The following is a 12,573-nucleotide window of genomic DNA, read 5'->3' as shown; positions in this document are numbered from 1 at the left end:
TGAGCGGTGCCACAGACTGATGGAGTCCATGCCACGCTGCATTGCTGCAGTAATTCAGGCAAAATGAGCTCCGACTAAGTGTTGAGTGCTGTACATGCTCATACTTTTCAGTCGGCCAACATTTCTAGAAATCCTCTTTTGTATCGGTCTTAACTGATATTCTAATTTTCTGAGATGCCCAATTTGGGATTTTCATTATTCAGGTATAATCATCATCAAAATTAAGAGAAGTAATCAGTGTGTGTGTAGTCTGACTGTAATCAGTCAGTATACAAGTTTCACTTGTTGAAGGAGCCTTTACTGAAATGAACTGAGTTGTCATCAACATCTAATATGAGCAGCACCTGTAGATACTGGCTGCAGCACAGGTGACACACCTGGATGAATGTCTGCAGCATGAGGAAGCTTCAAAACTTTTCAACCAATCAGGAAGTCAGTGGCAGGCCGAGTGCTGGAAACCAACTCTTCACTACAATAATGGATCCAACAGCTTGGAGGAGAGTTCATATTTAACATCTCTTCACTGTTGACTGCCACTATCAGAGCAAGTCTATCAGTCCAAGTCAGACTAATAAACTGCAGCTTGCCTGAACATTTTAACATCTGAGTAAACTGAACACTCATCATGTACATCATCTGAATGCAACATGTTCTGTCCACATGCTGTCAAATTCCAAATCACTTCCTTCTTTTTGCTTCCAGTCTGAACTCCAGCTGCCCTCACAAAGTCCTGATTGTTTCATGCAGCACAGACACAATTAATAATCACTTCAACATTCATCGTCTGCAGAGTAAAATGGGCTGTCATCTGTTTGCTCTCTAGGCTTGTTGATACTGCAGCTGTAGTAGCTGTGCAGAGGATTGTGGCTCAGAATGGACAGAAAGCATGTTGGCTGCACACTTCAGAATCCCTCCACATACAGCAGAAATCCTGGTTTTAGTAAACTACATTTAACATGCTGTGTATCAGGACAGACAAAATCTGTTTCTGGTGTCATATATATATGAAAATATTGGAACGCAGCCAGCCATAGTTTCAACGTTTTCTTAAAATTCACTTAAAGTTTAAAGGACAAACTAGATTTATACTGTTTAAACAAGGAAGACAGAGACAGTAAAAGTGACAGTTCTAGCAGACTGTAGGGTTAGACCTGTGCACACTACACAGTAGATCAGAGAGACACTTACATCCACCTCAACGCCTGCAAAGTGGGCATACGTGTCCATCAGCTCTTCAGCACCTCTGGGAAGTCCTCCAAAGCTGTTGGAAAACCATCCAGGAGATCATCCAGGAGACCTCATGAAGCTGATGGAGAGAAAACCAAGAGACTTTCATCAAAGTAAAACATACTTCCACATATTCTGGTTTAACACTTCAGTTGATTCCATAATTCTTTGTGTTCTTTCACCGTTTTGATGATGTCTGCAGCCTTCCCTTACAAAGCAGATAGTAATTAAAATCAGTAAAAAAAACACTGAATGAGAAGGTGTGTCCTAACTGTTGACTCATATCCAGTAATTGTGGCCACTTGCACTTGAAAAATGAACCGTAATATGAGCCGCTGTGGAGCTCAAAAAACACTTTCTGTTCCACATGTCCCGCTGGTTTAAAGTCAGAACCTGCTGTACGTTCGGTCTGTCTTTGGCCCGCTTCAGTCGTCGGTTCTCTCATGGCAGCCCACAAATAACAAGTGATTTATTTACCATCCAGATCTAGCTAGCCAACAGCTAACAACACTGAACAACTGGACCAGCATTAGCTATATATATACACTGCTCAAAAAAATTAAAGGAACACTTCTTAATCTAAATATTGCATTAAATCAGTGAAACATGTGGGATACTGATCTGGTCAGGTAATTAACTGAGGGGCTTTCTAGTCAGCTTCAGCTGCTTTGGTGTTCATAAAGTTAACAATAGATGCACTAGAGGGGTAACAATGAGACAACCCCCAAAACAGGAATGAGTTTACAGGTGAAGGCCACTGACATTTTTCCCCCCTTCCTAATATTGTCTGACTGTTTTTCACTAGTTTTGCATTTGGCTAGGGTAAGTGTCACTTCTGGTAGCACGAGGCGATACCTGGACCCTACAGAGGTTCCACAGACAGTCCAACTCCTCCAGGATGAAACATCAATGCGTGCCATTACCAGAAGGTTTGCTGTGTCTCCCAGCACAGTCTCAGGCGCATGGAGGAGATTCCAGGAGACAGACAGTTAGTCTGGGAGAGCTGGACAGGACTGTAGAAGGTCCTCAACCGATCAGCAGGACAGGTATCTGCTCCTTTGGAAAGAGATTTAATGAGAGTGGACTGAGGGCCCAGCGTCCTCTAGTGCCCGTTGTACTCGCTGACTGGCACCATGGAACTCGGCTGGCATTTGCCATAGAACACAGGAGCTGGTAGGTCCACCACTGGTGCCCTGTGCTTTTCACAGATGAGAGCAGGTTCACCCTGAGCGCATGTCACAGACATGAAAGGGTCTGGAGAAGCCGTGGAGAACGTTATGCTGCCTGTAACATTGTTCAGCATGACCGGTTTGGTGGTGGGTCAGTGATGGTGTGGGGAGGCATATCCATGGAGGGACACACAGACCTCTACAGGCTGGACAATGGCATTCTGACTGCCTTTAGATATCATGATGAAATCCTTTGACCCATTGTCAGACCCTACATTGGTGCAGTGGTCCTGGATTCCTTCTGGTGCACGACAATGCCCAGTCTTATGTGGTAAGAGAACTCATGCAGTTCCTGGAGGATGAAGGAACTGATACCATTAGCTGGCCCCCACGCTCACCTGACCTGATTCCAATAGAACACCTTTGGAACATTATGTTTTGTTCCATCCGACACCATCAGGTTGCTCCTCAGACTGTCCAGGAGCTCAGCGATGCCCTGGTCCAGTTCTGGGAGGAGATACCCCAGGACACCATCCATCGTCTCATTCAGAGCTTGTCCCGGCATCGTCAGTCATGTATACAAGCACATGGAGGCCATACAAACTACTGAATACCATTTTGAGTTGCTGCCAAGGAATTTCAGCAAGATGGACCCGCCTGCCACATCAGTTTATCACTTTAATTTTGGGGTGTCTTGAATTTAGCCCTCCTGGGGGGTTGATAATTTAACTTTATGATCAAAATGACAAAAGTCAGATTAGAGGATTAAAAGATAGATAAAAAGACAAAAACACACACAAAGGGACAAAAAATCGAAACAAATGAGACAAAAAAGACCCCAATGGCAAAAAGGAAATAAATACAACTAATAAAGTGAATAATAATAAGAGTTCAGAGGCAGTTAGAGAAGCTGGAGGCTTAGCAGAGTTTCAGTCCGGCCTCTTTGCGGATTAAAAAGATTATGTTGTATCTATCTTGGAAATTTTGAAACAGCATAATTTAATGAACGGTCGCAGTTGTCAGTCAGGTTAGCGCTGCGCGCCTCCATGGGACACCCATAGGCTGATGGTTCCAAAAGTGTCAGTTAAACTGTCAGTTTGGTTCAGACAATGGAAACCAAACAAGACAGCAGCAGCATAGCTTTCACAGCTAGCCAAAAATGCCAAAAGCTGAAAAAAGATGGATAAATACTGCCACAGCCAGCAGGAGCAGCGTCCTTTCGCCTACTCCGCCAGCGCCGCCACCATCAACCGGGCCGGCAACAGCAGCTCCATCTCCGCCGCGACCAGCAGGACCTCCGCCACGGCCAGCAGGACCTCCGCCACGGCCAGCAGGACCTCCGCCTCAGCCACCGCCGGGTCCTCTTCTTCCTCCTCCTCCTCCATCCAGCATCAGGAAGACAAGAGGGTGAACACAAACAACAGCAAAAGGTGGTGTTTCACCCTAAACAACCCGACAGAGGAGGAGGTGAGGATAGTGAGGGAGAGGCTGACTGAGGAGACGTGTACCTTCGCCAAGGTAGGCAGCGAGGTGGGCAAGGGGTCCAGCACACGGCACCTGCAGGGCTTCATCAACCTCCGGAGGAAGAGGCGGCTGTCGGGGAGGCGGCAGCTGGTGTTGCCCCGAGCCCACTTTGATTTGGCCCGGGGCACAGACATGGCCAACGACGAGTACTGCAGCAAGGGGAGAGATGTGGTGGTGGCCGCTGGCGTACCGTTGAGGCAGGGACAGAGGAATGACCTGACGTGTGCAGCTGCTGCGGGAGTCTGAGGGGGACCTCCACCGGCTGGCTACCGAGCTGTTTGTCCGCTACAGCCACAGCTTCCTCACCTGGGTGGACTTTGCCCGGGTGTCCAAGGATAGAGACTTCAAGACGCGGGTCACCGTCATGGTCGGACCACCCGGGTGCGAAAAGAGCAGGCGCGCCCACGCCGCAGCCATGGTGGGTGAGACAAACTATCACAAGGCCCGGGGCGAGTGGTGGGACGGTTACAACGGGCAAAAGACCGTAGTCGTGGATGATTTCTATGGCTGGCTCAAGCACGACGAACTGCTCCGGGTGTGAGACAGTTACCCGCTGCTGGTCCTGGTCAAGGGCTCCTTCACCAGTTTTTTGGCAGAGGAGGTTTTTTTTTTTACATCAAACCGGCACGTCTAGGAGTGGTACATGTTCCAGCACTTTGACGCGTCCGCCCTCATGAGGAGGGTGGACAGTTACCTGTGCTGGGACATGGCCACTGCAGACTTCACCAAGCTCTGGGGCCTGCCCAGCATCACGGATCTGCGCTGCAGATACTGAGTATCTGCACCAGTCAGCCCAGGTCTGTCATGGCGGGCAGGTTGCGGCGGGAGCAGTCAGCCACCAGTCCGGAGCAGCTTGTCGTGCAGTGGACTACTCTCACTGAGTGTCTTCTATGAAATGTCCATAATAATTAAAAATGAAAAGAAAATGAAAACAGATCTTTCTGTGAAGGCCTCTCTCACTATCAACACCTCACTTTGTGATGCATTTCATACGGCTTTGCTTCACGTTATTTTTCGGGAAGATTAGTTGGTCCACATGTTCAGGAAGAAGCCGACTGCGCTCTGCTGTTATAATGTCACCTGCTGTGCTGAACACTCATTCAGAGGGGACACTTGTTGCAGGAACAGACAAATAGCTCCTGGCCAATTTTGAAAGCAGTGGAAGATCCACTTGTTCTTTCCACCACTGCAACACGTCACCATTGACATCTAACCCATCCCTCACCCTGTATTTTGTTATTTCCTCCTTAGCTCTCTCCCTCTTATGGTCTTCTCTGGTGCTCTGGGAGCAACGAAACCTCCAAGCAACTGGTCCATGGCTGACTTCTTCTTGGGACGCTCTGGCTCCTCATCTAGGGTAGACAAGACAAAGCAAGACAGGACAAAAGAAACATGAGTCACAACAATATGTCTACAATAATATGACAAACACAAACAACAAAAAACAATATAATGCACATCCTCCTCTTGGTGCTGATACATTAACAGTAATCATAAACAGTAGCAAAGTCTCAACTCACTTTGTAATGCTCCAAATAAATTCACGCGCAGCTGCGCAAACCTGTGCTTTTGTTTACAATAATATGAGCATATTAAAATAGTTATTAGTTAAATTACCATATTTCCATGCTCCAACTGAACATTCTGTGCTTCCTCATTGTTTGTAACTGAACATTGCACACATCCTCATTGCTTGTAATTGAACAATCCATGCACCTTCATTGTTTGTAACTGAACATTCTATGCCTTCTCAGTGGCTGTAACTGAACATTCCATACATCTTCATTGTTTGAAACGGAACATTCTATGTTACGGCCACCAGTACTGGTGTACCATTTTGTTTTGAGGTGGTGTCCTGTTGGGCCTTTGTGTGGGAGAAATTCATGTGTCGGTTCAGCTGTGGTTATTGCAGAGTCTTTGGAACCCCAGCTGCCAGCCATTTCAGCTGATGACACAGAGCTGATGACGACCTGCACTGCAATGTGGTTCTCCCCGCCCTTCGACCTTCCTGATTGGGCCACCCTCCAGCTCCTCCTCCTCAGACCAACCAGAGGCAGCCTTCACCACACCTGCAACCTATATAGCTGCCACCATGCCATTAGTTTGGGTGGCTGGTACTTTGACCAGTCCACCCTGGTGCCTCTCTGTGTGTGAACTTTGTTTGTACGTCAATGTCTTTCGATCTGCAGGTACGGTGGTGGGTTGGCGGGTACCGCAGACACTTCGGTCGGTAGATACTCCTGGTGGGTTCTGCTGACACCTTGGGTTTCTGTTGGCAACTGCTACCTTGGTGTGGAGCCTACGGTTGGGCAGAGACTGGGGCTCCCATTCAGCAGCCTGCCACTTTAGGAAGAAGCCATTCTGTGTTAGAGTCGTGGTGAAATGTGTAACCAGTGAGTGTGAGGCACCAGTTTTGTTTGGTTCGTTTTGTACACCCTTTTGTATTAGTTTTTGTTCCTGGTGGTGGGTGTTGCTCCTGTAGTTCAGTTTGGCTAGAGAGTAGTTGTTTTCTTTGTGTTAGCTTAGTTACAAACTCTGTTAGCCCTCGTTATGTTTTATTCCGTTCTTTGTTTTAGCAACACCCACCAGTCTTGTGTTTTATTGTCACTTTTACGTTCCTTTGCTACTAAGCAATAAATCCCTTAACCTAAACTAATAACACCTGGTATTTCTCTTGCATCCAGCCAACCCCTAGCGGTTGGATCGTAACAATCCTCATTGTTTTTAACTGACCATTCTATGCATGCTCATGGTTTTAAACTGAACATTACATGCATCCTATTTGGCTGTAACTGAACATGCCATACCTGCTTATTGATTGTAACTGAACATTGCACACATCCTCATTGCTTGTAATTGAACAATCCATGCATATTCATTGTGTCAAACTGAACATTCCATGCACCTTCATTGTTTGTAACTGAACATTCTATGCATCTTGTGGCGACCCCTGAAGGGAAAAGCCGAAAGGAAAAGAAGACTAACTGTTGTGCAAATGTTAATAGTGATGTGAGAAATGCATCAAAGTAACTGAGAAAATTGTAACAGATCTAGCAGCCAATCACACAGGGGCAATAGACATGACAACAGCCAGTCAGTCTGTAGTTCTTGTTTGCCCGTACACACCCATCTTCTAAAGTGCTACAGGTGAATAAAGTTCTAAAGGGGGGGACAGCTGGAGGGAAAAAAAGCAGAATAATTTTGTAATAGTGCATAAGATTTTCTGTTTGTTTGCTGTTCATTATATATTTGTAGATATTGTCAAAGTTTCCTCAATTCAAATAAATAATTACAGCTTTGTTAAAGTATATCCTAAATGCTGCGATGGTTTATGCAGGCTGAAGTCATTATCAGTAAACTAAACTGGAATAATTGTCAAATTGTATATTATATATGGTCATAACAGTTGATATTGATCAAGATGGGGAAACAAATACGACAATTTTTCCGTAGTGACTAGCTCTCATCATGTGATTCTGGTTTCACTTTAAAGCACTGTCCTTGCCACAGACAACAGGCATAGAAGACAATAAACTGGACAGAGATTACAGGTAACATGCACCCTGCAAAGCCCCATACTGTACTCACCAGGCATGTCAGGAATAGTTTGTCTGAATAGTCCCAAACAAATATGGGCAGACCTTCAAGGCACGCTGTTCTTCGATGCAGTGCAATGTCCAGATCACAGAATAAAGAAAAGCAGTAGATTTTTGGTTAGAGCAGTGATGAGAATATATAATTATTATGGACCAAGAACACAGGTGCATTTTATTGATGGCATTTTGAATGCACAGAGATACCGTGACGAGATCCTGAGGCCCGTTGTTGTGCCATACATCCAAGAACATCACCTCATGTTGCAGCAGGATAATGCACGGCCCCATGTTGCAAGGATCTGTACACAATTCTTGGAAGCTGAAAACGTCCCAGTTCTTGCATGGCCAGCATATTCACCGGACATGTCACCCATTGAGCATGTTTGGGATGCTCTGGATCGGCGTATACGACAGCGTGTACCAGTTCCTGCCAATAACCAGCAACTTCGCACAGCCATTAAAAACAAATCTGCACCTTTCAGAGTGTCCCTTTATTGTGGGCAGTCTAAGCACACCTGTGCACTAATCATGGTGTCTAATCAGCATCTTGATATGGCACACCTGTGAGGTGGGATGGATTATCTCAGCAAAGGAGAAGTGCTCACTATCACACATTTAGACAGATTTGTGAACAATATTTGCGAGAAATGGTGATATTGTGTATGTGGAAAAAGTTTTAGATCTTTGAGTTCATCTCATAAAAAATGGGAGCAAAAACAAAAGTGTTGTGTTTATATTTTTGTTGAGTGTATAAAATGTAGTAATTTCAATGGGACACAGCTTTTATCATTTGTATTATATCCACTTTTCCAGCAGCTTTCATAGCTTTCATTCTTCAATGCTGGTTCTTGCGCTGCTGAGAAACATTAAAATAACTCAAGCATAATGATACACTGCAAACAACAATGTGATTCATACCAACAAATGTTGGCCCGTCGTGTTGGAACATAATGCGCAACACAGCAAAGGAGGATTAATGTCTTGTGACATGTGGTGCGTCAGTACACTGCTCATGTAGGGCTTATTCCAGGTCTCAGAAAATAAACAAAGACAGAGGCAGTGATAGATCATGTGTGTACACATGTAAAGGACTAGTCACCCCACTGGGAGAAAGCCCTATGGCAGTGTGACGTGGGTAACTATCTATCAATATTTGTTCTGACATCAAACCTCGTGAACGTAGTTTTCCCAAAAAGCTAAGCAGAAACAACTGTGACAGTCAGGCCTAGAAAATACTGATAGTCTGGGTTCAAGAATGTCCTCATCGTTCTGCTGCCCCACACCCCCCCACACCCCCTCTGTCTGAACAGCGCTGCAACTCAGTAGGTGGGGGAAGGAGCAGGGAAGGGGGGCGGGGGTGCTCACATTCATCAGGAAGGCCTTGGTAGTCATCCTTAGTGGTGATTCTACCTAACTTACCATACTACTACCATTCTTTCCAGTGCAGAGGTCCCTTTTGGTTTCCCAGAGTGCTCTTGCATAGTTTGAAAATGCCAGTAGCTTTTGAAGATGGTCACTTGCACTTGACAACAATTGACTGTGATGTTATTGTCTTTGCCCATCTTGTGAGTAGCCACAATGTGTAACTCTCTCTCTCTCTCTCTCTCCTTGATGGACCCTAATAATGATCTCCCTAATCTCTTTGGTTTTAGTCACGACTTGAAATTGACTAGAAAATAACTAGGGAACTATCTCATCTGGGAGTCTGGATTTATACTGTATACAGTGCTGTAGGGCAACATCAATACAATCCGGACCATTTGGATTTACATTTTTCTTAATTACATTTTTTTTTAAATGTAATTGTTTAACAATTTCAAGAGAAATTGATAATTGGAGAAAATGTTTTTATCAAAATAGTTAATTCCAGCAAATATTAACTTAGTACACACGTGGACAAAATTGTTGGTACCCCTCAGTTAAAGAAGGAAAAACCCACAATTCTCACTGAAATCACTTGAAACTCACAAAAGTAACAATAAATAAAAATTTATTGAAAATTAAATAATCAAAATCAGCCATCACTTTTGAATTGTTGATTAACATAATTATTTAAAAAAACAAACTAATGAAATAGGGCTGGACAAAAATGATGGTACCCATAACTTAATATTTTGTTGCACAACCTTTTGAGGCAATCACTGCAATTAAACGATTTCTGTATTTGTCAATGAGCGTTCTGCAGCTGTCAACAGGTATTTTGGCCCACTCCTCATGAGCAAACAGCTCCAGTTGTCTCAGGTTTGATGGGTGTCTTCTCCAAATGGCATGTTTCAGCTCCTTCCACATATGTTCAATGGGATTCAGATCTGGGCTCATAGAAGGCCACTTTAGAATAGTCCAACGCTTTTCTCTCAGCCATTCTTGGGTGTTTTTGGCTGTGTGTTTTGGATCGTTGTCCTGTTGGAAGACCCATGACCTGCGACTGAGACCAAGCTTTCTGACACTAGGCAGCACATTTCTCTCCAGAATGCCTTGATAGTCTTCAGATTTCATCGTACCTTGCACACTTTCAAGACACCCTGTGCCAGATGCAGCAAAGCAGCCCCAAAACATTACTGAACCTCCTCCATGTTTCACCGTAGGGACAGTGTTCTTTTCTTCGTATGCTTGGTTTGTGAGTCTATGAACATAGAGTTGATGTGTCTTACCAAAAAGCTCCAGTTTGGTCTCATCTGTCCAAAGGACATTCTCCCAGAAGCTTTGTGGCTTGTCAACATGCATTTTTGCAAATTCCAGTCTGGCTTTTTAATGAGTTTTTTTCAGCAGTGGTGTCCTCCTTGGTCGTCTCCCATGAAGTCCACTTTGGCTCAAACAACGACGAATGGTGCGATCTGACACTGATGTACCTTGGCCTTGGAGTTCACCTTTAATTTCTTTGGAGGTTGCTCTGGGCTCTTTGGATACAATTCCAACGATCCGTCTCTTCAATTTGTCATCAATTTTCCTCTTGCGGCCACGTCCAGGGAGGTTGGCTACTGTCCCGTGGGTCTTGAACTTCTGAATAATATGAGCCACTGTTGTCACAGGAACTTCAAGCTGTTTAGAGATGGTCTTATAGCCTTTACCTTTAAGATGTTTGTCTATAATTTTTTTCGGATGTCCTGGGACAATTCTCTCCTTCGCTTTCTGTTGTCCATGTTCAGTGTGGTACACACCTTTTCACCAAACAGCAGGGTGACTACTTGTCTCCCTTTAAATAGGCAGACTGACTGATTATGAGTTTGGAAACACCTGTGATGTCAATTAAATGACACACCTGAGTTAATCATGTCACTCTGATCAAATAGTTTTCAATCTTTTATAGAGGTACCATCATTTTTGTCCAGGCCTGTTTCATTAGTTTGTTTTTTTAAATAATTATGTTAATCAACAATTCAAAAGTAATGGCTGTTTTTGATTATTTAATTTTCAATAAATTTTATTTATTGTTACTTTTGTGAGTTTCAAGTGATTTCAGTGAGAATTGTGGGTTTTTCCTTCTTTAACTGAGGGGTACCAACAATTTTGTCCACGTGTGTAGTACTCAGTGTCCTTTGTGTTGATGTCTTTTCATCACTTATAGGATCTTAATTTGGGATTTTCTATAATGTACATGTTATAAATGTGGTAATGTCGCTCTAAAGTTGTTAAATGGTTTGAGTTCAGAAGCAGACCCAAACACAGGACATATGATTAGATACCGTAGTCAGATTTGGTAAACAAAAGTGAAATTTTCAGTGGAACTTACCTACTGGTGAAAATGCATAGGCTGGCAGCAAAACAATAAAAAGTCAAATTTTAATAGGCAGGGGCGCCCAAATAACTCAATGGATTAAGCGGGCGACCCATGTACAGGGTCCCCGACACAGAGGCCTGGGTTCAACTCCTTTTCACGGCTCTTTACTGCATACTGTCCCTCCTTTTCTGTCTGTCTCCACTGCACATATCTAAAAAAGGCCAAAACAATAACTTTAAAAAAAAAAAGAAAATTTAGAGAAGGTAGAGTCTAAACTAATCCCAAAGACATTCAACAAAGAAAAAACTTAAAACAAAATTAAGGCAGTAAAGGAACACTGGCAGAGAGTCAAGGGTAAAATGCTGATAATAAACATGGGAAATAAACAAAGAGCTAACTTAGGCAGGGCAACAGATGAAGTCACATAGTGAAGAGAGCAAAGCTTCTATACAAGGAAAAGCAGTGCAAACAGGAACAAGTGAATGCGATCATGTAGTAACAAGAGCAGGAAAGAAACAAAAACAGGTAGTAATAAGTACTTAGATTTCATGCTCTTCCACATCCTGTTCTAACTTCCAGTTACTTTTAGCTGCCTTTAGCTGCCTTTTCCTAAATACATGTCAGCAGCTGATAATTTGTAACAGTAACTTTTGACCTGCTTATATACAAAGAAAATGACTTAGTGCATCCTTTACTTCCATCTCTTTATCAAATTTCTTTAATATTTTTTATGTTTCTGTGTGCTTGCGTGTTCCTCTTTGTTCTCTGTCACTACGTATTTTATATATTTCTCAGTTTGTGTGCTTCTATGGCATCTGTGACTCACAGACAAACAAGACAGCAGGTGGTCTGTGATGTAATATGGGCCACATATAAGTCTGTTGTCTGTCTACTGGATCCACCTGAAGAGGAAGCATAATTAGGAAATGGGAGACAAATCACTTGCAAACTGGATCTCTAATGGGTTAGGTGTTTAGAAATGTCTAAACATGCACACTGAAAGTTTTCTCTGGCCTTTAAATAATGCAGATGTTGATAATTCTCTGAGCAACTTAAGCAAGAATGCTTTAATGACAGTTTTTGTCTTTAGTAAGTGAACATTCCACTGGGCTTCAAAATATACAATAGTTGTGTACCTCTGTGATTTCTGGGATTGGCAAGCAAAGGATGTCTTCATCAAGAGCCAGGCTTCCTCTGCTCCTGTATGGGATCCTTCTGTGCAGCTCCTTTGTTCCAGTCATCAACAGCACAAGACAAACCATACAGAGTATTGGATCATTGGTTCAAGCTGGCAGCAACACCTGGGACAAGAGGGAAGTGCTACCAAGAGACGGAGAAT

The 12,573-nt window shown here is 43.7% G+C and overlaps 1 long non-coding RNA gene across 1 annotated transcript; it reads right to left on the bottom strand.

Annotated features, from left to right (window-relative positions):
• Positions 1 to 322: 322 nt before the first annotated feature.
• On the bottom strand, positions 323 to 9,346 carry LOC127535716 (uncharacterized). The gene is made up of 3 exons (XR_007944575.1): positions 7,509 to 9,346; positions 5,146 to 5,272; positions 323 to 1,306 (listed from the first exon to the last, which is right to left on the bottom strand). It is a non-coding gene; the product is annotated as an uncharacterized LOC127535716 (long non-coding RNA).
• Positions 9,347 to 12,573: the final 3,227 nt, after the last annotated feature.

Source organism: Acanthochromis polyacanthus, chromosome 10, assembly GCF_021347895.1.
Source record: "Acanthochromis polyacanthus isolate Apoly-LR-REF ecotype Palm Island chromosome 10, KAUST_Apoly_ChrSc, whole genome shotgun sequence".
Taxonomy (NCBI): domain Eukaryota; kingdom Metazoa; phylum Chordata; class Actinopteri; family Pomacentridae; genus Acanthochromis; species Acanthochromis polyacanthus.
Note: the sequence above shows the minus strand (reverse complement) of the source record. Positions and strands in the feature narration are given on the sequence as shown.